Source organism: Panthera onca, chromosome A2, assembly GCF_046562875.1.
Source record: "Panthera onca isolate mPanOnc1 chromosome A2, mPanOnc1 haplotype 2, whole genome shotgun sequence".
NCBI classification, from domain to species: Eukaryota; Metazoa; Chordata; class Mammalia; order Carnivora; family Felidae; genus Panthera; species Panthera onca.
In genome coordinates, this window is record NC_138340.1 from 56,077,061 (window position 1) to 56,104,634 (window position 27,574).

Sequence of the window (27,574 nt, forward strand, 5' to 3'; positions counted from 1 at the left end):
CCAGGTAGGCATGTAAGGTAACTAATTTCAATTTTTTCCCCAGCCTCAGCATCCATCCAGGACTGCTAAATTGATCACTTTGTCAATACATCTGAATTCCTTCTAATCGTGGTTCCGTTTCCCAGGAAGCCTTGGTTGTGCTGGAATTTGTGCAGGGCGAGGGAAACTTGAGCTTTGGGGCTGGCAGAGAGAGATCACGTCCTCAAGGGGCTGTGTCCAGGTTGTTCCGGGAAATCAGAACCCTCTCTTCCATATACTGATCTTTCCATACCCAGCCTTCCTTTTACTGAATCCTCTGTATTGGTTAGGATGAAAAATTGGCCTTTATAACAGAGACACCAGAAGCAACAACAAGCTTAGATTAGCTAGAATTTTATTTCCCTGTCTCATGGGGTTCTTTATTGGGGGGAGGGGGGGGTCCAGAACAGGTAACCCAGCTCAGGTACGATCCAAGCTCTAACCGTTGTTCTGCCATCCTCAAGCAGGGCTCTTTGGGTCTAAAACAGGCGCTCCTGCTTCCCACAGCGCGCCTTCGGTCCCCACTGTAAAAAGAGAAAAAGCGGAGAGAAGGGCAAGCACCTTCCTTCAAAGGGCACGCCCACAGGCTGCTTACAGACTCTGCTTGGATACTATTGGCCAGGAGCAGCTCACATGACCCTGCTTACATACTATTGGCCAGAACGGAATGACGTGGCCGCAGCTGCAAGCGATTCTGGGAAATGTGTTTCACGGGGTACCCGCGAGCTGGGCCAAAATGCCTGGGCTCCTGTAACCAAGGTCAGAAGAGCAGGAGGGTCCTGGGGGATGAAGGGGCCTCCCTACCACCCCCGTGGAGTGGATTTTTGATGGGAGAACATGGAGCCGACCAGTGAAAACAATGAAGAGCCACGTTCTCGGTTGCAGGCCGGGTTCTCAGGGAAGCAGTCTCTGAGAGGTCTATTTGTGTGCAGGAGGTTCGTTCGGGAGTGCCTTGGGGGATGACACCCAGGAGGGCATCAGGGATCGAAGGAAGCAGCAACGCATGTTGGGAGAAATATAACTGCCACACAGTTGCAAAAAGATGCCTCAAGGGATGCCAGGATTGGGGAGCAGGTGGTGGAGACAGCTCGGGAGCTACAACGTCCGTTGCATCCTTCTTTTCCTACCCCACCCCAGCCAGGGGAGCAGAGAAAGGCGTGGAATTAGGTTTGGCCAATCCCATGCCGTCATCCAGGATTGGATCCTTCAGCAGCAGGAAGCCGTAGTTATGGGTAGTTGGAGGCCATACTGACTGTTGAGGAATAGGGACAGGCAGAGGGCCCACTCCAGCAGCGGACATCTGCTAAAGATCCCACTGCCCAATTCCCTACCACCGGTACCCTGGGTTGTGGCTCATTTTGGAAACCTTTCCTCCAAATATCCCGGATCTCCTAGAATCCTTACAATAAGCCCCCCTTCGGGACTAAGTCAGCCAGAGTCAATATTTGGTCTTTGCAGCCCCAAAGCCGCTAATCTCAGGGCACCTCTAAGATGGTTCATTGAAAGAAGAATGTCAGGGTGTGACTGTGTTTTTAAACACACCGTGGAGCCCAGTAGATGAGATATAAGCAGGAAGCAGTTTTATTCTGTCTCGCAACTGCCCTTTTCCAACCAGCTCTGGGGACTTGTGTCTCCCCATCCTTTAGGCAGATCTCATGGTTTTTGGTCACTTTCTGGTGGAGGAAGCAGGTCACTGGGTAAAGCAGAGGAAAATGGGGCTCCCAAAACGGACCTAACGGAGCATCTCCAGACATTGCCCACTCCTTCCCTTGGCTCCTCATTGTACCGGTAGAGGAACTGAGGCCCAGAGAGGGAAAGTGACTTACTGGGTGTAACTCAGCACAGAGGTGGAGGACAAGAGGGAACTGCATTGGTCTCTCGCGGACAGGGCATGGTACTGGGCAAAGCTCGCCCTGCTGTTGCATGGCTCCAGGTGGATCCCACTCTTCATGGCCATCTGAATTTGTGGGACTGGTTCATTGGTGATGTTTATCCTCCAGATATTGTTGTTCTGGAGCAGCCGAAGGACCACATGACCCAGAAGAAGGCCAAGACCAGGGTTTTAATCTTAGGGCAAGGACATCAACTCGTTCTCCTCCACAAAATGGAAGTAACACAGAATGAGGTTCATCATCAGTTCAAAGGTAACCGATGCTCAGAGAGGGGAAGGTAACCTGGGAAATTCCCACAGCTCAGAACCCAAGTGTGGCGGGTCTTTTGCAAGAATGGTTCCAATCCTCAACCAATCTCCATACCTGTACCGTTTAAAAAAATTTTTGGTAAAATACACATAACGTAAAGTTGACCGTCTTAACTATTTTTAATCGTACAGTTTGGTAGTGCCGAGTGCCTTCACATTGTTGTACAGCCATTCTCTAGAACTCTCCACCTTTACAAGGTTCAGTTTTACAAGCTGAAACTCTACCCGGTAAACAACACCTCTCCATGCCCCCCCCCCACCCCGTCCCCCAGCCCTGGCACGTGGCAGGGTTTCCCTTTTTAGGGCTGAATAATATTCTGTTGTGCGCATATGTCACATTTTGTTTATCCGTCTGTCAATGGCCAGTTGAGTTGCTTTCACCTTTTTGACTATTGTGAATAATGCCACTAGGAACACGAATGGACAGATACCTCTTCAAGGCCTTGTTTTCTTGTGTTTGGAGTATATACCCAGAGGGGGGATTGCTGGGTCAATTTTTGGAGGAACCACCCTACCGTTTTCCACAGTGGCTGCGCCATTTTACGTTCCCACCAACAGCGTACAAGGGTTCCAATGTCTTCGTGTTCTTGCCAACACTTATTATTTTCTGTCATTCTCCTAGTAGCCAGCCTGATGCGTGTGAGGTGGTACCTCATTATGCTTTTGATATGCATTTCCCTAGTCTGTGCCTTTTGCAGTGTGATGTGGGGAACCCTCCCATCAAGAGGTGGAGTCTGTGCTGGTTTATGCTTTGCTTTGGTGGTTACTGGTGGTTATTTTCCGTGGCAAGCCTGGACCAAAAGAGGCCCCACACGCGTCTGCTCTCTCCCTGGAACCTGCCCAGCTACCATATCAACAGGCCCAGGCTAGCCTGCTGGAGGATGAGAGACGTGTGGCCCAGTTATTCCTGTTGCCCCAGCCGACAGCTGGCCAACTGTCAGGCGTGTGCACGTGGCCATGTTAGACGTGCCAGCCCAGCCAGGCGGTCACTTGCACCTAGGAGGAGCCAAGCCTGGTTCACATCAGAGCTGCCCAGCTGCCCCATCGAGTCACGAGCAATAAATGATTGGGTTTTGTTGTTTTTTAAGCCACTAAGTTTGAGAATGGCTTGCTGTGTAACAATTGCTCACTGATATATCGGTGTCCGAGCTCCTGCCCTGGGGTTTGATTCTCCACTTTCCATGGACTGAGACTAGGACAGCTGAAACTTTTACCTAGATCTCCTGATCTAGGACAGGTGAAACTTTTACCTAATTCCTGGAAGAGATGGGGCGCCTGGGTGGCTCAGTCGGTTAAGCGGCTGACTTCAGCTCAGGTCGTGATCTCGCAGTCTGTGAGTTCGAGCCCCGCGTCGGGTTCTGTGCTGACAGCTCAGAGCCTGGAGCCTGTTTCAGATTCTGTGTCTCCCTCTCTCTGACCCTCCTCCGTTCATTCTCTGTCTCTCCCTGTCTCAAAAATAAATAAAACATTAAAAAAATTTTTTTTTAATTCCTGGAAGAGAAGACCAGCTCCTCTGGCATCTAGCCCACAGAGGTGGAGGGACTCTTTTGGAATACCAGTCTTTCCCCCCCCCCCCCCACTCCCTAGTTCTATCGAGATCCAATTAGCCCACATCACCGTATGAGTTTCAGGCATGTGGTATGAAGGCTTGACTTCCATATATTTTGAAATGATCACTACAATACGTTTAGTTAACATCCATCACCTCACCTCACGTAGATACAATAAAAAGAAATGGGGAAAAAAAGAAAAAGAATTTCTCCTTGTGATGAGAATTCTTGGTTCTTAACAACTTTCAGATATATCACACGGTGGTGGTAACTACAGTCATCGTAATGTTTATCACAGCCCTCGTATTTATTTATCTTACATCTGGAGGTTTGTAGCTTTTTTCCACCTTCTTCCAGTCCCCCCTCCCTACCCTCTGCCTCTGGTGACCAAAAATCTTTTTCTATAAGTTTTCTTGTTTTTTTGTGATTTTGAGATTCCACATATAACACACATCATACAGTATTTGTCTTTCTCTGACTCATTTTGCTGAGCATAGTACCGCCAGGGTCCAGGCATGTGGTCTTGTTTTTTAATGACTGAGGAATATTCCATTGTATATATGTTTACTCATGTCTTCTACCCATTTCTTAACTGGATTATTTGTTTCTTTCTTTCTTTTTCTTTTTTCTTTTTTTTTTTTGTGTGTGTGTTGAGTTTGATAAGTTCTTTACAGATTTTTGGATGCTAACCCTTTATCAGATATATCATTTGCAAGTATCTTCTTCCATTCCTTAGGCTGCCTTTTCATTTTGTTGATTGTTTCCTTTGCTGTGCGGAAGTGTTTCATCTTGATGAAGTCTCAATAGTTCGTTTTTGCTTTTGTTTCCCTTACCTCCTATATGCACAACCTCTTTATCCATTCATCTGTTGATGGACACTTAGGTTGTTTCCGTGTCTTGGCTATTGTGAATACTGCTACACTGAATGTGAAGATACGTTTTCAAGTTAGTGATTTCATTTCCTTTGGATATATTCCCAGAAGTGGAATTGCTGGATCATATGGTAGTTCTATTTTTGATTTTCTGAAGAACCTTTACTGTTTTCCATAGTGGCTGAATTAATTTACATTTCTACCAAGAGTACACAAGGGTCCCCTTTTCTTCACATATCCACCAGTGTTTGTTATCTCTTGTCTTTTTGGTGATGGCCGTTCTAACAGGTGTGAAGCCATATCCTTCTTGGTTTTGATTTGCATTTCCCTAACAGCTAGCAATGTTGAGCATCTTTTCAGGTTCCTGTTGGCCATTCATATATCTTCTTTGGAAATGTCTATTCAGGTTTTTTGCTCCTTTTTTTGGTTTGTTTGTTTGTTTATATTTATTTTTGAGAGACACAGAGCATGAACGGGGGACGGGCAGAGAGAGAGGGAGACACAAAATCCAAAGCAGGTTCCAGGCTCTGAGCTGTCAGCACAGAGCCAGATGTGGGGCTCGAACTTGTCAACCACGAGATCATGACCTGAGCTGAAGTCGACACTCAACCGACTGAGCCACCCAAGCGCCCCAGCTCCTTTTGTTTTTTTAAGCAAGCTCTACACTCAACATGAACCCATGACCCCAAGATCAAGAGTTGCATGTTTCACCGACTGGGCCAGCCAGTCACCCCATTTGTTTTTTTTTTTTTTTTAAAGCGAAGTTTTAAAAATTTATTTACTGAGAGAGAGAGAGAGAGAGAGAGAGGGAGGGAGGGAGGAGCAGAGAAAGAGAGGGAGAGAGAGACTCCCAAACGGGGTCTGCACTGTCAGCACAGTGCCTGACGCAGGGCTCGGTCCCACAAACTGTGAGATCATGACCTGAGCCGAGATCAAGATCCAAACACTTGGGGCGCCTGGGTGGCTCAGTCGGTTAAGCGTCCGACTTCAGCTCAGGTCACGATCTCGCGGTCCGTGAGTTCAAGCCCCGCGTCGGGCTCTGGGCTGATGGCTCAGAGCCTGGAGCCTGTTTCCGATTCTGTGTCTCCCTCTCTCTCTGTCCCTCCCCCGTTCATGCTCTGTCTCTCTCTGTCTCAAAAATAAATAAACATTAAAAAAAAAAAAAAAAAAGATCCAAACACTTAATGCACTGAGCCACCCAGGCACCCCTGCTCCTTTCTTAATTGGATTTAAAAAAAAATTATTATTACTATGTTTGCTTTTGAGTTATATGACTTCTTTATATTTTTTGGATATTATCCCCTTATCAGGTATGTGGTTTGCAGATATTGTTTTTTTCCATTCTGTAGGTTGTCTTTTCACTTTTCGCTTCGTTGATGGTTTCTTTTGCTCTGCAGAAACTTTCAGTCTGATGTAATCCTGCCTGTGTATTTTTATTTATTTTTAAAAATTTTTTTCAACATTTCTATATTTTTGAGAGAAAGAGAGAGGCAGAGCGTGAGCAGGGGAGGGGGAGAAAGAGAGAGATACAGAATCCGAAGCAGGCTCCAGGCTCTGAGCTGTCAGCACAGAACCCGACACGGGGCTTGAACTCACGAACTGTGAGACCATGACCTGAGCTGAAGTCAGAAGCTCAACCGACTGAGCCACCCAGGCGCCCCTTGCCTGTGTATTTTTAATATTGCTGCTCGTCATATCCAAAAAGTCATCAGCAATGGCCATGTCAAGGAGCTTTTTTCTATATTTTCTTTTAGAAGTTTCATGGCTTCAGGTCTCATATTTAAGTCTTTAATCCATTGTGAGTTAATTTTTGTGCATGGTGTAAGATAAGGACCTAGTTTCATGCTTTTACATGTGAATCTCCAATTTTCCCAGCACCATTCATTGAAGAGACTATCTTTTCTCCACTGAATATTTTTGGCTCCCTTGTCCCTCCAAATATTAGTTGACTGAATATACTTGGGCTTATTTCTGGGCTCTCTGGAATCTCAGTATTTTTTTTTTTAATGTTTATTTATTTATTTTGAGAGAGAAAGAGAGAACACGCTGTCATGAACTGTGAGATCATGACCTGAGCCAAAATCAAGAGTCAGACGCTCAACCAGCTGAGCTGCCCAGGCACCCCTGGAATCCCAGTCTTAATTACTGCCCTTAATGGGATGCCTTTGGTTCAGTCCTCATGTGGACCTCAGGACCCATCACGTACTTATCTTCCTTGTCTCCCCAGAAGGCAGGTAGTCATCAACCAAGCATGACTGAGGTCCATGCCAACTTCTGTGTGCCCTTTTGAAGGTGAATGAAAGTGAGGAAAGAGAACATACTTCCCCATAGGTGGCTGCTTCCAGTTTTGAGACCCTCCACGGGGGCTGGAGAGATCTTTACTGTCACTAGGCCCCCAGGTGGATCCAAGATGCACCCTGGTCTGGGAACCAAAGTCAGGATGCCTGTGGAAAGGCTCAAGCAGGTGAGACACCAGGTCAGATCCATGTTTTAGAATGATTCCTCCTGGTGACCAGCATGCTCACTGGGTTAACAGGCCTCCCCCGCCACACCCTGCCCCTCTCACCATCCTCCCAGGTAGAGTCAGGCCTTGGCCCTGATGGTCTCCCATGGGCCCCTGAGGTACTCTTGTGGCACGCACCCACACATTCGCCATCTCCTTCACCAGCCCACAGGCTCACAGAGGTCTCCCAGTAGCTAGTACAGGACCTAGAACAGGTCGTGGTGACAAAGAGCACAGCCTGCCCCCATCAGACTCCCAGGATTCCGCTCCCGTACCTGCTGTCCCACCTTGAAAATCATGGGCAGGGGTCCAGCCGTTCTATAGGCTTACGGATGTGTTTTCTCATCTGTAAAGTGGGAATAGGAATGGCACCTGCTTCACCATGCGCTGTGAGGTTTCAACAGCTTCCTGCAGGAAACAATACATGGGCATGCGCTGGGGTCCTCACGTGTCTTGCTGATTCATCATTAAAATAAAATTTGAAATCTGAATTCAGGTATAATGCACAGACTTAAAATATATATTGTCTTCATTTGCCAAATCACGGTGTGGAGCCTGTCCCACTTCAGAAAGTTGTCCTTTTCCGATGAATTTCCCTCCCCACTAGGGGCCACCACTGCTCTGATTTCTATAAAGGATAGATTGACTTTCGTCTGTTCTTGAACTTTGAGGAAACGGAGGCATACAGATTGCACTGTTTTTGTGTCTGGCTTCTCTCATTCAGCATTATGCCTGTGGGGTTCGTGACTTCACGTTTATTACGGACTGACATTCCATTTCCTGAATACACCACTATTTCTGTGTCCTCCTGTTGTCAGACAGTTGGGTCACTTCCAGCCTGGAGCAAAGAGGAATAAGGCTCCTGTGAACAGTCGTGTGCAAGACGGGTGTGGGGGACATATCTTTTTACTTGGGTAAACACCTAGTGGCGGAGTTGCCGGGTATAAACAATTGTATAATTAATTGTATAAGCAGCCGCCAAACAGTCCTCCAAAGCAGTTTTGTCCCCACCAGCAAGGAAGGAGGGTTCCAGCTGTTCCACAACCTTGGGGACATTTGGGGTTGTCACTCATATTTGTTTTATTGGTCTGGTGGGTGGGAAATGATGTCTCACTGTGGCATTACTTTACATTTCTCTGACGAATGATGGCGGACACTTTTTCTCGTACTTATTGGCCATTTGTGTATCTTCTTTTATGAAGTGACTGCTCATTTTTACCCACTTTTTTTTTTTCAAACTAGGTTGTTTGTCTTTCCAGTATTAATTTGCTAGAGTTTTTTTTTTTTTTAATATATTCCAGAAGCAATTCCTTTGTCAGATATAAGTGTTGAGAATATTTTCTCCCAGTTTATGTCTTGCCTATTCCCTTTTTTTCCCCTTTGGTGTGTAATTGATAAATAATAAACGGCAGGTATTTAAAGCATATAAACTGATACATTTTGATATATACATATATAAATATATGGAAACACTGTGAAAACCGTCATCATAATTCAGACAATAAATACATCTGTCACCCCCAAAAGCTTGATGGTGCTGCTTTGTAATTCTTTCCTCCTGTGCCCCCCATCTCCTGCCACCCAGCCCCAGATACTCATTTATCTACTTTCTGTTACTGCAAATGAGTTTATACTGTCTAGATTAAAAAAATTTTTTTAACATTTATTCATTTTTGAGAGAGAGCGAGACAGAGTGCAAGCAGGAGAGGGACAGAGAGAGGGGGAGACACAGAATCTGAAGCAGGCTCCAGGCTCTGAGCTGTCATCTCAAAGCCCGACATGGGGCTCAAACCCACCAACCGAAAGATCATGACCTGAGCCAAAGTCAGATGCTTAATCGACTGAGCCACCCAGGTGCCCCTGTGTTGTCTAGATTTTCGTATAAATGGAACCATAGAGTATGACTCTTTTTATGTCTGGCTTTTTTCACTCAGTAAAATTATTTTGAAATTCATCCGTGGTATAGTATGTGTCAACACCTCATTCATTTTTACTGCTGAAATGTACTCCATTGTATGGATACACTACTCCTTGTTTATCCCTTTTTCTGTTGGTGGACATTTGGATTATTTTTAGTTTTTTGGCTGTATCAACCAAAGCCCCTATGAACATTCATATACAAGTCTTTGCGAGACATATAATTTCTTTTTCTGGGTAAATGCCTAACAGTAGGATTGCAGTGAGGTTGCCAAAACATGTAGTAGGTGTATGTTTGACTTTTTAAAAACTGCCAGACTAGGGGTGCCTGGCTGGCTCAGTCAGGGGAGTGTGCAACTTTTGATCTTGGGGGGGTCAGTTCGAGTCCCACATGGAGCATAGAGATGACTTAAAAAGATTTTTTTTTTTTTAATTTTTAAAAACTGCCAAACTGATTTCCAAAGTGGTTGTGACATTTTACATTCCTGACAGCATAGGATTCCAATCCCACTGCATCCACCCCAACATTTGGTGGTCCTTTTCATCGCAGCCATTCCAATAGGTATGTAATGGTAGCTCAATGAGGTTTCCGTTTGCATTTCTTTAATGATTAATAACGTTGAGTGTCTTTTCATGTACTTATTTGTCACCCGTTTATCTTGGGTGAAGTGTTTGTTCAAATCTGTCATGTATTTTTTTTTACTGGAGTTTTCTTACTGAGTTTTGAGGGTTCTTTATGTGTTCTGAATACACAGTCCTTTATCAGATACATGATTTGCAAATACCTTCTCCTGGTCTGTGGATTCTTTTCATTCTCTTACCAGAGTCTTCAAAGAGCAGAGATTTTAAGTTTTGATGAAGACCAGTTTATCCATTTTTTTTCTTGTTTGGTTTTGTTATTTAGAAATATCTGCCTGCCCCAGGGTCACAAAAGTATGTTCCTGGGTTTTCCTGTAGAAGGTTTATGGTTCCAGCCACAATAGATTGCACATTATTTTTTATGTATGGATTTGATTACTCCGTTGTTATAGCATCATTCATTAAAAAGTTTTCATCTCTTACTTGAATTATCTTTATATAAGATATCTTTATAAGGACAAAGTATCTTTGTAAAGGGTCTATTTCTGGACCGTCTTTGTTCTACAGATCTATCTGTCTGCTCTTATGTCAGTATCATAAATGCTTGACTACAGAAAGCTTGATTGCTAGCTTTATAGTGAGTCTTTCAGAAGTTTAAGTCCTCTGAACTTGTTCTTCAGAATTGTTTTGGCTATCCTAGACCCTTTGCATTTTCATACACATTTTAGGATCAGCTTGTCAATATCTACTAACCAGCTTTGTTGGTTTTATTGTTTCCTTGGATTCGTGTTGAAATTTTAGGTGAATTTGGAAAAAAAATTTTCGCTCCTCTAATGGATGAACATAGTGGTGTATCTGCCCATTTGTTTAAATCTTTAATTTCTCTCACCATTGTTCTGTAGTTTCCAGTGCAGAGATCATACCCCTATTTCATTAAATTTGTTTCTAAATATTTTATGTTTTCGTTGCTATTACAAATGGTGTCCTTTTACATTCTCTTCTACTTGCTTGTTGCTAGTATATGTAAACACGAGCTTTATGTATCGATCTTGTATTCTGAAGGCTTGCGAAATTCACTTAATTTTTCTAGTTTTTTTTGTTTATTAAGATGCTTAAGTTTTCTGAATACAGGATCATGTTGCCTGTGAGTAGAAACAGCTTTATTTCTTCCTTCCAGTATGTATTTTGTTGTTGTTGTTGTTGTTATTGTTGTTACCTGTGAGAAATAGGCCCACCGACCTAATCAAAGGAGAGACACAGACACTGGGAGCACAGTGAAGCAAGACTTTAATCAACATTCTTGCAAAAGCAGGTATCTGATGGACAGACCCACTTGGGTCAGTTATAGCAGACAATTTATCTCCTAGCGTGCAAGTCCCTCCCCTGATTCCTCATTGGCTGAGCACTACAGAGGTAAGTCCCTCTCTTGGTTCCTCATTGGCTGAGTACTACAGAGCTTACAGCCTTACCTGGATGTCACCTATGCCCACTTAAGGCAAAAAGTAGTCTGATTGGAACAAATGTACATTCCCTGAGGTGAGGCACAGACTCAGTCCCTCCTCCCTTTGTTCTTTGGTGTATGCTCATTGCAGAGCCCATGAAAACAACCTAGCGAAAATAAGCCCAGGAAATGGACAGGGGAAGAAGAAGCAGGAAGTGAAGTGTCTAAGGGTTTGGGACTCCATTGTGTGTGTGCGCGTGTGTATGTGTGTGTGTTGGGGGGGGGGGGGTTGGTTGTACATATTTCCATTAGTTGTAAATCTACTGGTAACTAGGCAGCACAGCTTCTATTTGATATTTCTGAGAATGAATCCCTCCCTTACTTCTCCCTTCTGAAAATGAATCCTTCTCCCTTACATTACCTTGCTGCACGGGGCTAGACCTTCTGGAACGATGTTGAATAGAAGTGATAAGATTAGACATCCTTGTCTTTTTGCTGAGATGGAGAAGAGCCTTCCGTGTTTCAGTATTTCCAAGTTTCACCAACAACAAACATGTTGGTAACTGAATGCATTTCATACTGCACCTTATTAGCCTGAAGATGTTTCCTTTTCTTCCTACTTTGCTGACGGTTGTTATCACAAATGGGTATTGAATGTTCTCAAATGCTTTTTTCTGCCTCAATGAGATGGTCCCAATATTTTCCCTTTTTATCTTGTTAATGTGATGATGTGTATTGACTGAGTTTTGAATGTTAAACCAAATTTGCATTCCTGGGATAAGGCCCTGGCTTCTATTCTCCCAATATTTTGGTAAGGATTTTTATGTTTCTAGTTAAGAGGGATATTAATCTGTAATTTTCTCTTCTTGTGATGTTTGGTGTCAGAATTATGTTGGCCCACTAAAAAGAGTAGGGAAGCATTCTCACCTCCTCTATGTTCTGGAAGAGATTGTGTAAATTAGAATTATTTCGTCCCTAAATGTGTGATAGAATTCCCACTGGGAAGCCATCTTGTCCTGGAATTTTCTTTGCGGGAAAGTTTTTAATTGTGACTTTAATTTTTTTTTTTTTTTTTTTTTTTTTTTTTTTTTACCAGCCAAAGCGTCATTCAGAGTTTTAATTTCTTTTTTTTTTTTTTTTTCTGTTTTGGTTAGTTGTGTTTTTCAAGGAATTTGTTAATTTCATCTAGGTTGCCAAATTTATTAGCATAAGTTGTTCCTGATATTGAAAACTTTAACATCTCCTTTCAGTGGACAAGAAAGTAAAATGAAACATCATGAAGATATAGAATATTTAAATAATACTATCAACAAACATGTCCGAATTGGTATACCGAATACTTGTAGGATACACATTCTTTTCAGGTGTCGTGAAGTATTCACCGCATATATACCACATGCTAGACCTTAAAACAAGTCTCAAAAATTGTATTAAATTAGACATTAATCAAAATAAGCTATTCTTCATACCCACTATGATGGACACAGTAAAGACAAAAACAGAAGCTAACAAGTGTTGCCGAGGATGTAGAGAAGTTGGAACCCTTATGTGCTATTGATGGGAATGCAATCAAAAGCAGGGCCTCAAAGATGGTATTTGCACACCCATTTTTTTTTAAATTTTCTTAACATTTTATTTATTTTTGAGGCACAGAGAGACAGAGCATGAGCAGGGGAGGGGCAGAGAGAGAGGGAGACACAAAATCCAAAGCAGTCTCCAGGCTCCGAGCTGTCAGCACAGAGCCCTACAGGGGGCTCGAACTCATGAACTGTGAGATCATGACCTGAGCTGAAGTCAGACGCTTAACTGACGGAGCCACCAGGTGCCCCTGCACACCCATGTTTATTGCAGCCGTATTCACGGTAGCAAAGCAGGGGAAACAACTCAAGAGACCATAGGCCAATGAATGGGTAAACAAATGTGGTCTATACACCCAGTGGAATAGCATTCAGCTTTAACAAAGATGGAAATTCTGACCCAGGTTACCACAGGAATGAACCTTGAGGACACTGTGCCATATGTGAAATAAGTCTGTCACAAAAAGACAGATCCTGTACGATTCCATTCATATAAAGTTCCTAGAGTCAAATTCATAGAGATATAAAGTAAAATGCCATTTGCCAAGCACCTGGGGGAGAGGGAAGTGAGAGGTGTTGTTTCATGGGGACAAAGTGTCAATAATGCTAGATGAAGAGAGTTCTGGAGACCGATGGTGGTGATGGTCATACAAAACTGTGAATGTACTTAGTGCTACTGAACTGTGCACTTAAAAATGGTGAAGAAGGTAGTTTTCGTGTTATGTTTATTTTACCACAATTAAAAATAAAATTAAAAGGCCATCTACACAATCTCAAGAACACTTGAATATTAAACAATCCACTTTTAGGTAAGTGATGAATAAAAAAGCCACAAGGGAATTTGAAAGTATTTTGAACTTGAATGATAGTGAAAACACAGCGTTTTGAATTTGTGAGAAGCCAAGAGGCTTAGAGGAGATTCAAAGCCCTTACGATGGTTAATTTTCATGTGTCGGCCGGATTGGGCCACGGGGGCGCACAGACATTTGGTCAAAGGGTATTCTACGTGTGTCTGTGAGCGTGTTTGTGGGTAAAGTTAATATGTGGAAAAGAAAAGGTGGGGTGGGGGGGGCGCCTTGGCTGGCTCAGTCAGTAGAGTGTCTGACTCTTGATCCCACCAGTGGTGAGTTCAAGCCCCATGCTGGGCATGGAACCTACTTAAAAAACAAACAACAAACAAACAAAAAACATCTGACTGGGTAGCCTGAGTAGAGCTGATTGTCCTCCCCAGCGGGGGATCCAATCAGTTGAAAACCTGAAGAGAATAAAAAGCTGAATAAGAGGGAACTTAAGTTGCCAGACTATTTCAGCTGAGACATCCCGTCTCCTGTCTTCAGACTGGAACTCACACCTGAGAGCTCTTCTGGTCCCAGGCCTTCAGACTCTGACCAGAACACTATTGGCTCTCTTGGGTCTCTAGCTTGCCGACCACAGATCTTGGGATTTGCAAGCCTCCGTAATTTTAATCTTGTGAGTCATTTCTTACAACGAATCTCTTTAGACATGCATACACACATATACTCATATCCTATTGGTTCTGTTTCTCTGGAGAGCCCCGCTAATACAGCTCCAAACAGTTATATCAGAAAAGAATAAACTTTGGGGTGCCTGACTGGCTCACTCAGAAGAGCATGTGACTCTTGATCTTAGGGTCGTGAGTTCAAGCCCCACATTGGATGTAAAGATTACGTAAATAAATAAAAAAAAAAAGAAAGAAAAGAATAAACTCTTTTTTTAAAGGAACAGTTTTCTCTGTTTTTTTAAAATGTTTATTTACTTTTGATAGAGAGAGAGAGACAGAGCACAAATGGGGGAGGGGCAAAGAGGGGGGAGACACAGAATCTGAAACACACTCCAGACTCTGAGCTGTCAGCACAGAGCCTGATGTGGGGCTCGAACTCACGAACCATGAGATCATGACCTGAGCCGACGTTTAACTGACGGAGCCACCCAAACACCCCAAGAATAAGTTTTTAATAAAGTACAGAACCAACTCGCTAAGGTCAGGGGGAAAGTTGAGATTACTTGGTCCGGCAGTCTGTATGTGGGAAGAGCCAGGTGAATGCAGACAGCCAGGTTCCAGGATCTAGGGCTTAACCCCCAGGCTGCATCTCAGCTTATGGTCCTACCGTTGGCTTGTGTCATGCTTGCAGGGGACGTCAGTCAGATGGAGGCCAGTGGTCAGGCTGACTCTAGGGGCATGGTATTCCCAAGGGCAGAATTTGGACCGGTGGATGGAGAACAGCTCTAGCTGGCAAGGCAGATTTGGGATTGACATACAGCAGAACGCATGACAGGTGGGTGAGATGGCAGTGAGTCCTTTGTCCCTGGACGTGTTCAAGAGCAAAGTCAGACACTAACTTGTCACTGTGCACAGGCAAACCCTATAATTAATGTTCAAACCAGGATTTAATGGACACTCCTCAGGAAGCTATCATGTTCTGCCTAATTTGTCTTGTTTTTTTTCAAGGATTATTTTTTACAAGTTATAATTTTCTGGTTCTTGGTCTAAAGACTGAAGATATTTTATTTTTTTATTATTGAAAAAAATTTTTGATTTGTTTATTTACTTTGATAGAGATAGAGACAGCACGAGTGGGGGAGGGGCAGAGAGAAAGGGAGAGAGAATCCCACACAGGCTCTGCTGTCAGTGCAGAGCCCAATGCGGGGCTTGAACTGATGAAACCATGAGATCGTGACCTGAGCTGAAACCAAGAGTCAGACGCTTAACTGACTGAGGCACCCAGGTGCCCCAGACCATGAGGATATTTTAAATGGAACATGGCCCATTTCCCTGTCTGAAAAGAAATGCTTAAACAAACAAAATGGTCTTGTCCTCAGGAGTATGGAGAAGGCATTCGGATTTCACCCCGGTCTCAGCCCCCAAATACATTGGGCCCAGGCTCTGGGATCACAGGCATGTCACTCTACCTCTCTAGGTCTCAGTGCACTCATCTGTAAGATAGGTATAATCATAAAAGTGTGCATTTGCTGGGTCTCTTAAAGCACCTTCCCAATTGCTGCGTCCTGCACTTTGATTTTCAGTGAGGATAAAAAGATCACAGAGGAAAAGCAGCCTCTGAAAAGTAGAAAGCTGAGTGCACACAGAGGGTGTAATTTTCTCCTGCCTGGGAGGGGAAGAATCCTGAACTTTAAAGACGAAGCTTTACGGGATAACGTCTCTTCAGCATCCAAATGCAGCCCACTTTTGGCAAAAGACGCATTTAGTCCCGTGACAGGCAAACATCTCATCCCAGCTCAGGGATCAGAATTTGGCATTTGAGAACAACAAAATGTTTCATGGCAGCTCCCGGACAGCCTTTTTACTTTTTTTTTTAATGACTAATCTCCTTGGGTCGGTGTGTCCCTGGGCTGACCCTAGCAAAATAAAACGGAGACTAATTAGTGTAGAAGAGATAATACAGATGGGACCAGTTCCTGTTTTCATGGACATCTCCAACCCAGAGAATAAAAACAAGAAAAGAGTTCTGATTTTTAAAAATCACGTCCTTGGAAATATCCTTGGCAGTGGCCTGAATGTCAGGAGAACTGGGTTTTAATTCTCACTCTACCAACCGAGTGGTTATGTGACCCTTCAGAAGCTATTTTCCTTGCTCGGTTTCCAAATCCGTAGAGGGGATTGGTTTTACTTACCTGCCGTGACATACCCCCAGTTTCTGGGACAGAGCTCCTAAAACCCTTGTGATTTCCTATGTAAGAATTGCACTAGGAACATCCTTTGTTCTAATATTTGGTCTTTGACTCTGGTTCCTGACACAGAACTCCTAAGTCCCTTGGCACTTCCCGAATGATAGGAGTGTGTTTTGTTCTAGTGAGGTGACTCTTGGTGATCTCTTGGCTAGCTTCAGCCTGGAGGCTGGTCCCCAGAAAGACCAAGCCATGATCAGAAACTTAGAACTTTCTGTTCCCCCCACTCCCAATCCTCCAGGGAGGGAAGAGGAGCTGGAGATTGAATTAATGATCAATCACGCCTGCATGATGAAGCTTGAATAAACACCCCAAAGCAGAGTGTTCAGAGAACTTCCGGGTTGCTGAACATATCCATGTACCAGGAGAATGGCACACCACAATTCACGGGGACATTTGGGACTCTTCCTGACTTTGCCCCATGCACCTCTCCATCTGACCATCCGTCTGTAGCCTCTATACTAAACCAGTAAGTGTAAATAATTGTTTCCCTGTGTTCTGGAAGCCATTCTAACAAATTACCAAACCCAAGGAGGGGATCGTGGGAACCTCAGTTTAGACCTGATCAGTCAGAAGGGTAAGTGAGAAGCCGAACTCGTGACTGGTGTCTGAAGTAGGGGACGATCTCGTGAGACTGAGCCCTTAACCTGTGGGATCTGACACTATGTCCAGGTCGATAGCATCAGAAGCGAATTGAATTGTAGGACACCCAGCTGGTGTAGAATTGCCCGATGGGTGGAAAATGCACACATCTGGCACCAGAAGTGAAGTGAAGTGTGGTAGCAGCGTGAGAGTAATGCAGAAGCACAGGAGCGCTTTGTCTATACAGCTGCCGAGCTGTGAGGAGGGAATTACACTAGGAGAACAGTCCTAACCCTGTAAAGAGCTCACCACCCAGCAGAAAAGGTCCATGCTTCTTGCTTTAGAAGCGTCCTCTGGGACACCGTCCCCCTTCCCCACCCCTACTTCACACTGGGTTGGGAAGTGTCTGATGGGCCCCCAGAACAGCCTCTGTTTTCCACTGTCTAAGCTAGCGTGCACTCTATTACTTTAAACTTTATTGTATTTTTGTTAACAGCCATTAGACACGTCCTTGCAAAAACCCAAACTCTAGGAAAATATGCAGGCGGAAACAAAAGCTCACCTACTGTTCCATGCCCCAAATGAAAGCCTTGGTGGTCAGTCTTCCCCGCTAGACTGTTCAAAGTTCTGGTCACCGGGTCTGATATAGGGCAGGAGTTGTTGGGGGGGGGGTTCCCCCTACACCACCAAGCGATGCTCCGATGCCAGCCCAGCTGTCTTGGAATTCACCGCAATTCTGACACTCTCTACCCGGGGATAGTGCCATCCCACAGGCTAAGGGCTCAGTCCCACCAGACTGGCTTCCATTTCAGATGCCAGTCGACAGTCTAGGTTGTCACCTGTGCTTCTGACCAGTTGGCTATAAATCAGAGGTTCCCACAACCCACTCCTTGAATTTCTGTTAATTTGCTAGGAGCAGCTCACAGATTTCAGGAAGCCCATTTACTGACTGGATAGTCGATTTATTACAAAGGATATTAAAGGATATTTATTACAAAGGATATTATTTATTACAAAGGAAAAACATCAGTCAAATGAAGAGATACCTGGGGTGAGGTGCCAGACGAAGGAACTTCTGTCCTCATGGACTTTGGGGCACATGGAAGCATTCTGGTCCCCAACTTGGAAGCTGCGAATCCCCTCCTTTTTTTTTTTTTTTTTTCTTAATGGAGGCTTCATTACATAGTTAATTGATTAAATCATTGACCATTGGTGACTGATTCACCCTCCAGCCCTTCTTCCTTCCCTGGAGGTCAGGGTGTCGGACTGAAAGTTCCAGCCCTCAATTCCTGGTTGGTTCCCATGGCAACCAGCCCCCACCCTTAGGTGCTTCCCAGAAGTTACTTAATCACCTAAACCCACTTGTGGCGGAAAGGGGCTTGGGAACGACAAGACTCTCATTTTACTGCAAGGGCTCTGAAGCAACGTTGGCAACTGAGGACCAGAGACCAAATACCGTGACCCAAGTTGCTCTTATCGGTCAGGCAGTTTCAAGAGTCTGGGCAGCTGTGAGCCTGGAACTATGGACACAGAGCAAGCATACATGAGAAATACATTTTGGTCATCTGAAAGATAAAATACGCATCTCCTGTAAGTTACACTATCTCACGCGCTGTAAAAACCCGAGACACCATTCAGTCCTTCTCTGTATGCCCAGTTCACCCACTGGAGGAGTAACCACCAGGACACTCAACAAACATCTACTAAGTGAATCAGCACTCTGTTGGCTTCATTGTTTGTTTGTTTCTAAAGCATGCTGTCTGCATGAATAGATGTCTAAAGCTAATCTTTCATATAGTTACAAGAGCTTACAATCATTTTGTTGGCATTGTGGCAAAAATTCAATGGAGGAAATTTTCAAAAGATCTTACTGGCTTTATTCAGTGATTCGGGGATTAGGCAACATCCCATCTAGCAGATAGAAAGGAGCTGTACAAAATGAAAGATTTTTACAGGACGAAGGGAGGGGGAAGAGGGAAATTCTACTAGGCAAAAAAGCAGGTTGGTTATTGCAAGGTTACTTTCCTACAGGGGAAAGAGGGTCAGAGAGCCCGTGCTGTCAGCACAGAGCCCGACGCGGGGCTCGAACTAGTGCCAGTGCTGATCAGGCGATTCCTGATGGGATGAAAATGTAACTAACTTTCTCAGGGCCACACAGCCAAAGGTAGGTAGCAGAGTCGGGATCTGGCCAGCATGTGCAAAGGCCATCGGAGTGAGCATTATCCTGGATGCCTAGGTGGCTCAGTCAGTTAAGCATCCAACTGTTGATTCTGGCGCAGGTCATGATCTCACAGTTCCTGGGTTTGAGCCCTATGTTGCACTCTGCACTGACTGAGCGGCTGCTTGGGATTCTCTCTCTCCTTCTCTCTCTGTCCCTTCCCCACTTTGCACAGGCAGGTATGTGCTCTCCCCCCCCCCCTCTCTCAAAATAAATAGATAAATATTTTTTAAAAAAGTAATCAGTATCCAATTGTGGGCAGTAGGAGTGGTCTGCTCTAGGTGCAGGTAGTAAGAGGATGTATCGTCTACAGAGCATTTAAAATCAGTAGTAATATGAAAACCAATTTGACAATAAATTTCATATATTAATAAAAAAATTAAAAAATAAAAAATAAAAAATAAAAACAAACACAAAAGTCAGTAATAAAAATGGCCTGAATGAAGGTCTCTGCTTTTTATTATCACCACACACAGGCCCTATTAAATAATGTCAGTGCATATTTATTATTTATCACAGTGATCAAATCCACAAATCCTGGGAAACACAGCTGTGGGTCTGAGTTCTGAGGAACTGCAGTGGCTACTACTGAGGGTTTAAAAGAATCTTTGTGTGTGTGCCCAATACACATAACATAAAATGTATCATCTTCGCCATGTTAAGTCTATTCACATTGTTCGCAAATAATATCCAGACTTTCTCTTCTTGCAAAATGGAAACTCTGTCCCCATTACGTAACTCTCCGCCCCCCTCCCCCAGCCCCTGGAAGCCACCAACTCTGCTTTCTGTCTCTGTGAGCTTGACTACTGTAGGGACCTCATGTACGTGAAGTCACACAGTATTTGGATTTTGTGACTGGCTTATGTCACTTACAGTGTTCATCCATGTTGTAGCATGTGTTAGAATTTCCGTCCTTTTTATTTATTATTATTATTTTTTAATTTTCTTAATGTTTATTTACTTTGGAGAGACAGAGAACACACACACACACGCACGCACACGCACACACATGCCACGCACGCAAGCGGGGGAGGGGCAGAGAGAGATAGAGACACAGAATCTGAAGACTCCAGGCTCTGAGCTGGCAGCATGGAGCCTGATGTGGGGCTCAAACTCACGAGCCACGAGATCATGACCTGAGCTGAAGGCAGATGCTTAACCGACTGAGCCACGCAGGCGCCCCTATTTATTTATGAGAGAGAGTCAGAGCATGAGCAAGGGAGGGACAGAGAGAGAGTCTGAAGCAGGGGCTCATGGGGCTCAAACCCACCAACTGAAAGATCATGACCTGAGCTGAAGACTGAAGCATAACTGAGCCACCCAGTCGCCCCCCTTTAAAAAAAGTTTTTTTTAACATTTATTTTTATTTTTGAGAGACAGAGAAAGACAGCATGAGCTGGGGAGGGGCAGAGAGAGAGGGAGACCCAGAGTCCAAAGCAGGCTCCAGGCTCTGAGCTGTCAGCACAGAACCCCATGTGGGGCTCGTACTCAGGAACCAAAAGATCATGACCTGAGCTGAAGTCGGATGCTTAACCTACTGAGCCACCCAGGTGCCCCTGAACTTCTTTCCTTTTTGAAGCTTGGATAATATTCCACTGTATGTTTCTGCTATATTTTGCTTACCCGTTCACCTGTTGCACACTGAGGACATTCATCTGTGGAACATTTAGGTTGCGTTTGCCTTTTGGTTATTGTGAATAGTGTTGCTATGAACACGAGTGTACAAATATCTACTTGAGTCCCTGCTTTCAGTTGTTGGGGTAAATACCCAAAAGTGGAATCGCTGGATTATCTGGTAGATCAATTTTTAACTTTTTGAGGAAACGCCAGACTGTTTCCGTATTGGCTGCACCATTTTACATTCCCTCTGGCCGTGCACAGGGTCCCAATTTCCCCACATCTTCACCAACACTTGTGGTTTTGTGTGTGTGCGCGCGCGTGTTATTTTTATAGTAGCTGATGGGTATGAAGTACTATCTCATTGTAGGTTTTCATTTGCATTTCCCCAGTGAATAGTGATGTTGAAAATCTTTTCACATGCATATTGGCAATTTACAGATCTTCTTTGGAGAAATGTCTAAGTCTCTTGCCCGTTTTTTAAATTGGGTCACTTGTTTGGTTTTTGTTGTTGAGTTATAGGAATTCTTTGTGTATCCTGGATGTTAACCCCTTGTGAGTATATGCTTTGCAAATATTTCATTCCATTGTGAAGGTTGCTTTTCACTCTTTTGATCATAACTTTTGATGCATAGAAGTTTTAAAGTTTGATGTAGTCCAATTTGTTTTTACTTTTGGTGCCTGTGCACTATGGAATTTTGGTAACATATATGCTCTAAAATAACACACTTACAAAACTGACGTTTTAATAAAACACTAGGAGTTTTTTTTTGTTTTTGTTTTTTGTTTTGTTTTGTTTTGTTTTTTTCAGAAAACTCCTAGTTACACAGTTGGCTCCCCAGATACATGGATTTAGCTCATGTGTTTGTTCCCAGAGTAAATTTGTAACTTTTTGGGCATCATTTGAATTTGCTTCAGGGACAGTGCTTGTCTGCAGCCCCTAAGGCAATACATGTTCCTGTGTTTAAATGGTAATTTCAAAATAGACAGTGATAGTACAGTGACTGTGAAGACAAAGAAAAAACCCTTTTTTGTGATTCAGCTGTTCTAAGCCACTTAGAATTCTTATTTGGTTTAATTTTATTTTAGTATTTTAAATGTTTATTTTTGAGAGAGAGAGAGAGAGAGAGAGAGAGAGCATAAGCAGGGGAGGGGCAAAGGGAGAGAGGGACAGAGGATCTGAAGCTCCCTCCACACTGACAGCAGAGAGCCCGATGTGGGGCTTGAACCCCTGAACCGTGAGATCAAAGTCAGATGCTTAATCAACTGAGCCACCCAGGCACCCCTGGTTTAGATCTTAAAATGTGAGATAGAGTGCCAACCACAAGGGGTAATTTTTTTTTAATGTTTCCTTATTTGTTTTTGAGAGAGACAGAGAGAGAGAGAGTGCAAGCACAAGCGGGGGAGGGGCAGAGAGCAGGAGAGAGAATCCCAAGCAGGCTCCACACTGTCAGCACAGAGCCTGATGCAGGGCTTGATCTCAGGAGGTCATGACCTGAGCTGAAGCCAAGATGCTTAAGCCACTGAGCCACCCAGGCGCCCTGCAAGGGGTGATATTTTTGATAAGTGCAAGTCTAACCTCATACTTGAACTATTCTACTGAATCTCCATATTAGCCTGCAATGGAAATTTATTTTTTTCATTGTCTACTTTTTACTTATTATTTAGTGGCCAGTATACTACTCTCACATTATTCATTATTGCAATAGGCCACTATGTAAATGTAAGTTTAAAAAACAACAACACACATCAGCGGCTATGATCTGTGTTGCCTGTTCAGGCACCTGAGTGGACTGGCCCGGCTGGCTGGGGTGGATTTGGGAAGCCAGGAGCAGGCTCTGCCCTCCTCCAGGTTTGGTGCCCTGGAGATGTCTGGGGATTCCCTTTTGTGTCCAGCCAGGGCTGCCCGAGGCAGGCTCGGCTGGCTGGGCTAACATACATGCACCTGGGCTCCTGAGGGTCTCCGAGTGTGGAGCTGCAATCAGTCCAGGGCTCAGGGACCAGGGGCTCCAGCAGCCCAGGAGAAGCTGATGGGCTGAAAGAAACACCCAGTGATCCTGATGGAGGACTAATGAGGCCCATGTGAGAAGACCTTCCCGAATGAGAGTAAATGCACAAACAGATGTTGGATCCCACGAACAGGCAGCTTGTCTGCACACACATAGAGAACAGCAATTTCTGTAATTAAATAGCATGATTATTTCACACAAGATGATGTGTTGGAAATCATTTTGCAAAGGCTGAAGCCATGCCACTGCTCCCAGCCTCTTTTTTAAAATAATTATTATTAAAAAAAATTTTTTTTTGATATTCATTTATTTTTGAGACAGGGAGAGACAGAGCATGAATGGGGGAGGGTCAGAGAGAGGGAGACAGAGAATCTGAAGCAGGCTCCAGGCTCCGAGCTGTCAGCACAGAGCCTGACATGGGGCTTGAACTCACGAACTGTGAGATCATGACCTGGGCCAAAGTTGGATGCTGAACCGACTGAGCTACCCAGGCGCCCCTAAAATTGTTTTTTTAATATAAAAGGGTGACAGTCCTTTATTTTTTTTCCTTTAAGTTATTTATTTATTTTGAGAGAGAAAGGGAGAGAAGTGCGGGGGAGGGGCAGAGAGCATCCCAAGCAGGCTCTGCACTGTCAGCACAGAGCTCCATGCAGGGCTCTAACTCACGACGGGTGAGAGCACGACCTGAGCTGAAATCAAGAGTCAGATGCTTAACCGACTGAGCCACCCAGGCGCCCATCTTTCTTAATTTTTAAGTGTCCAAAATGCTGAGTTTTCCTGCTCAGAGATGCCCGAAAGTTCATGTTGAGTCCCCCTTTCCTAAATTTCCAGGGACCCACAACCAAAACCTAGCTGCAGCCTCGTGCAACACGAAGCCACTGCTGCTGCAGACGTGCCCACAAGTGTGTCACAGGGCAGGCACACTCAGCACGAGGGTGCTCCAAAGTACACACTTCTACTCCAAAGATAGAGGGGAAACACAGAAATCACCAGGGGCAACATAGAGATAAAGGGGGAGCCTATAAATTAAAAGCTCATTTCAACCAACTGCAACGTATCTGAATCTTACTTGGATCCTGATTCTTCAAAAAAATTCTTCGAATGTTTTTATTTTTGAGAGAGACAGAGCATGAGTGGGGGAGGGGCAGAGGGAGAGGGAGACACAGAATCTGAAGCAGGCTCCAGGCTCCCAGCTGTCAGCATAAAGCCCGGTGCAGGGCTCGAACCCACAAGGGCTCGAACCCACAAAGCGCAGGATCATGACCTGGGCCGAAGTCTGACGCTCAACCAACTGAGCCACCCAGGCGCCACAGATCATGATTCTTTTTTTTTTTTTTTAATTTTTTTTTAACGTTTTATTTATTTTTGAGACAGAGAGAGACAGAGCATGAACAGGGGAGGGTCAGAGAGAGGGAGACACAGAATCTGAAACAGGCTCCAGGCTCCGAGCTGTCAGCACAGAGCCCGACGCGGGGCTAGAGCTCACAGACCACGAGATCATGACCTGAGACGAAGTCGGCCGCTTAACCGACTGAGCCACCCAGGTGCCCCAGATTCTGATTCTTAAAACACACACTGGGGGGAAAATGTGACATTCATGACACAGTTGGAAATTTGAACTGACTGGATATAACCGAGGAATTATTGTTAGTTTTTTAGATGATAATAGTATTGTGGTTATAGTGTACATATCAAAGGGTCCTTCTCTCTTAGAGATACACGTGTTAAAATACAGAGGAAATGACAGGATCTCCTGGATTTGTTTCAGAATGATATGGGGACATTCAGCTTGGGGTTGTCTGCAGAAGACATCGGACTGGCCGTGGACTGTTATCAATGGAGTTCAGTATACTACCCTATCTACTATTGTGAATGTTTGAGATTCTCCATTGCAAAATTAAAAAAAAAAAAATTGTTACAGAGTGATAGTGGATAGGCTCGAATAACAACATCCCACTAGGAAGAAAATTACTTGCCTTTTAAATGATCGCTCAACCCTCATCTGCTCAAGAGCAAGGCCCTTTCACTGGGCCAGTCTGTGATCCTGTCTCGTGCTTGATCGTGGCCCCACCCGGGAGATGTAGGCCTTGGGCCCTAAGCCTTTGGCGGGGGGAAACAGTGTCTGTTTGTAACTTAATGGCTTCCCTTTGCTTCGTTGTATTTATTTTTTGGCTACCTCTATTTTGGCAACTATTTTGGTTTCCTATTTACAGAAGTGACAAAGTTTTCTTCTTAAATGTATGTAAACAATTTGATTTGAAGACAAGAATTAGCACAGGTGGTACTCAGATATTGTAGGACTTTTTTTAGGGCGGCAGGAAATGACAAGCACGGGAGGCACCAATGCAGTCACAGGAAACATACAACCATCTTAACAAAATCCTGGGTCCCTTCCATCTGGGAGGTTCTCTGTGCCTGGGGCAAGATGGTCTGCTCCGGCCTACTGTCTCCCTGAATTTCAGACGAAGCACCTGACACACAGAAGGGAGGCCAAGGGCAGGCAGCGGACGCAGATCACACAGGGAAGGCTGGCTGCCAGAATGGACCCCAGCTGGGCATCAGACGCCATCCATTACCAGGTTCGGAACCAACTAAAACGAGGGAGGGGGTGAGTGCAAGGACAGCGTAAAGGGGAAAATCTTAAAGGGGGAAACTATTTTTATCCACCGTTTTGTTTCCCATTGGTTGTTTTCTGCTGGGGACATTTCCTAACTGCCTTAAGTGAACCAAACAGGCAGTCAGCAAGCTGTGTTTACCCAGATTATTTAGTTGGGGCTCTTTGTATGTTTGTTTTTGTGTAATTAAACTTTTGATATCTTTATAATTAAAAAAATTTTTTAATGTTTTTAGTGTATTTTTGAGAGAGAGAGAGAGAGACAGAGCATGAGCGGGTGAGGGGCAGAGACAGAGGGAGACACAGAATGAGAAGCAGGCTCCAGGCTCTGAGCTGTCAGCACAGGGCCCAACGCGGGGCCTGAACTCATGAATGGTGAGATCATGACCTGAGCCGAAGTCGGATGCCTACCCGACTGAATCACCTAGGCACCCCAAACTTTTTATAGTTTTTATTTTTTAAGATAATTTTATTCATTATTATTATTTTTAAGCTTAATTTTTAAAGTTTCTTTTGAGACAGAGAGGGAAAGCAGGGGAGGGGCAGAGAGGGAGGGAGACACAGAATCCCAAGCAGGCACGCCGCTGTCAGTACAGAACCCGACACTGGGCTCAAACCCACCCACCATGAGATCATGACCCCAGCTGAAACCAAGAGTCAGAATCTCAACGAACTGGGCACCCAGGTGCCCCGAAGATCATTTTAGAGCCACCTGCAGTAGGAAATAATACAGAAGGATCCCACGCACCCTTACCCACCGATGGACTGCAACCAGAAAGCTGACACGGATGCAGTCACGATACAGAACATTTTCATCACCTCGAGGATCTCCCCTGTTGTCCTTTTAGAGTCACGTCACCCCCAGGCCCGCTTGGCCAGACCCTCAGCCTTGGCAGTCGCTCGTCCGCTCTCCGTTTCTAGAATCTTACCACTTCAAGATGTCGTATGGATGAAATCATACAGTATGAAACCTGTGGGGACTGGCTTTTTTCCACTTAGTGAAATTCCCTGGAGATTCACCTGAGATGTTGCATGTATCAATAGCTTGCTCCTTTACTACCCAGTGGTATTGCATGCCATGGGTGGGTCATAGTCTGTCTAACCGTCATCCCCGGAAGGACCCCTGTGCTGTTGCCAGTTTCGGGTTACTCTGAATAAAGCTGCTGTGAACATCTTATGTACAGGTTTTTGTGTGCACATAAATTTTCTTTTTCTTCTGGGATAAATGCCCAAGAGTATACATGTTTGTTTTTAATGAATTAGTTGTCATATTTTCCAGTCAAGAGATTTCACCTAAAAAAATCCATGTCCCTGATTTCTCCTCCCTAATCACAACATCTGGAAAGACAAGGCACAGCAACTCATGATCCTAATGGGTCAGAGCATTCCAGTCCCCTTATGCCCTGCCTAGTCCCTTTTATTTATTTACCTGCCTGCCAAGGCTCCTGGTTTACCTAAGTAAGTGGGCAGAATTGGAACACGATGGGTGTTGTATATACACATGTCTGCAATTTCTCTGCTCAAGCAGAAAACACTGGTTGCCTATGGGGAAGTGGCCGTGAGGGGGAATCACTGCTACTGCGAGCCCTTTGGGGCTTTTGTAGTTTAAGCCACCTGACTGTATGACCACAAAAATGAATAAAATGTGCAAACAAGAACACTAACATTTCCTCACAGATGCCCCTCTGGCACCGCTTTTCCCCTACAACTCTTCTGTTTCTTCAGAGAAGAGAATCCGGTGGAATTCCTCTTCCCAGAGCACCTGGTTCCACACAGGCAAAAAGCCCCTAGCTCTGGGATCTAGCTTCTCCAAATGCACATGTTCCCTGGTCTGGGGTCTTAAGGCTTTGACCCCCAAACACCCCTCCTCATCATCCAAAAGCCCGATGACCCCTGGGCCTCTCTGAAGTCCAATCGGGTATCCATCTATACCCAGCCCTGGGGCCACCTCCTCCAAGAAGCCTTCCCAGCCTGACTGAAATTCAGCATCTCCTTCCTTGTCAGGCAGTGGCATTAATGCGTGCCTTTTTGGTTACAATTCAGTGCACACTTCCTGAAACTTTTACACAAGCTGGTCTGGTGCACCCTCACCCCACCCCTTTCCTGACCTCCCACTAGACTGCCCCCCTCACCCGCCCCCCCCCGCCCCCCCCCCCCACCTTGCAATAG

The 27,574-nt window shown here is 44.6% G+C and overlaps 1 long non-coding RNA gene across 1 annotated transcript; it reads left to right on the top strand.

Annotated features, from left to right (window-relative positions):
• The first annotated feature begins 757 nt into the window (after window positions 1-757).
• Window positions 758-26,517, top strand: LOC145715291 (uncharacterized). Its single transcript, XR_014137281.1, has 3 exons — window positions 758-2,162; window positions 25,254-25,370; window positions 26,254-26,517. It is a non-coding gene; the product is annotated as an uncharacterized LOC145715291 (long non-coding RNA).
• The last annotated feature ends 1,057 nt before the right edge of the window (window positions 26,518-27,574 follow it).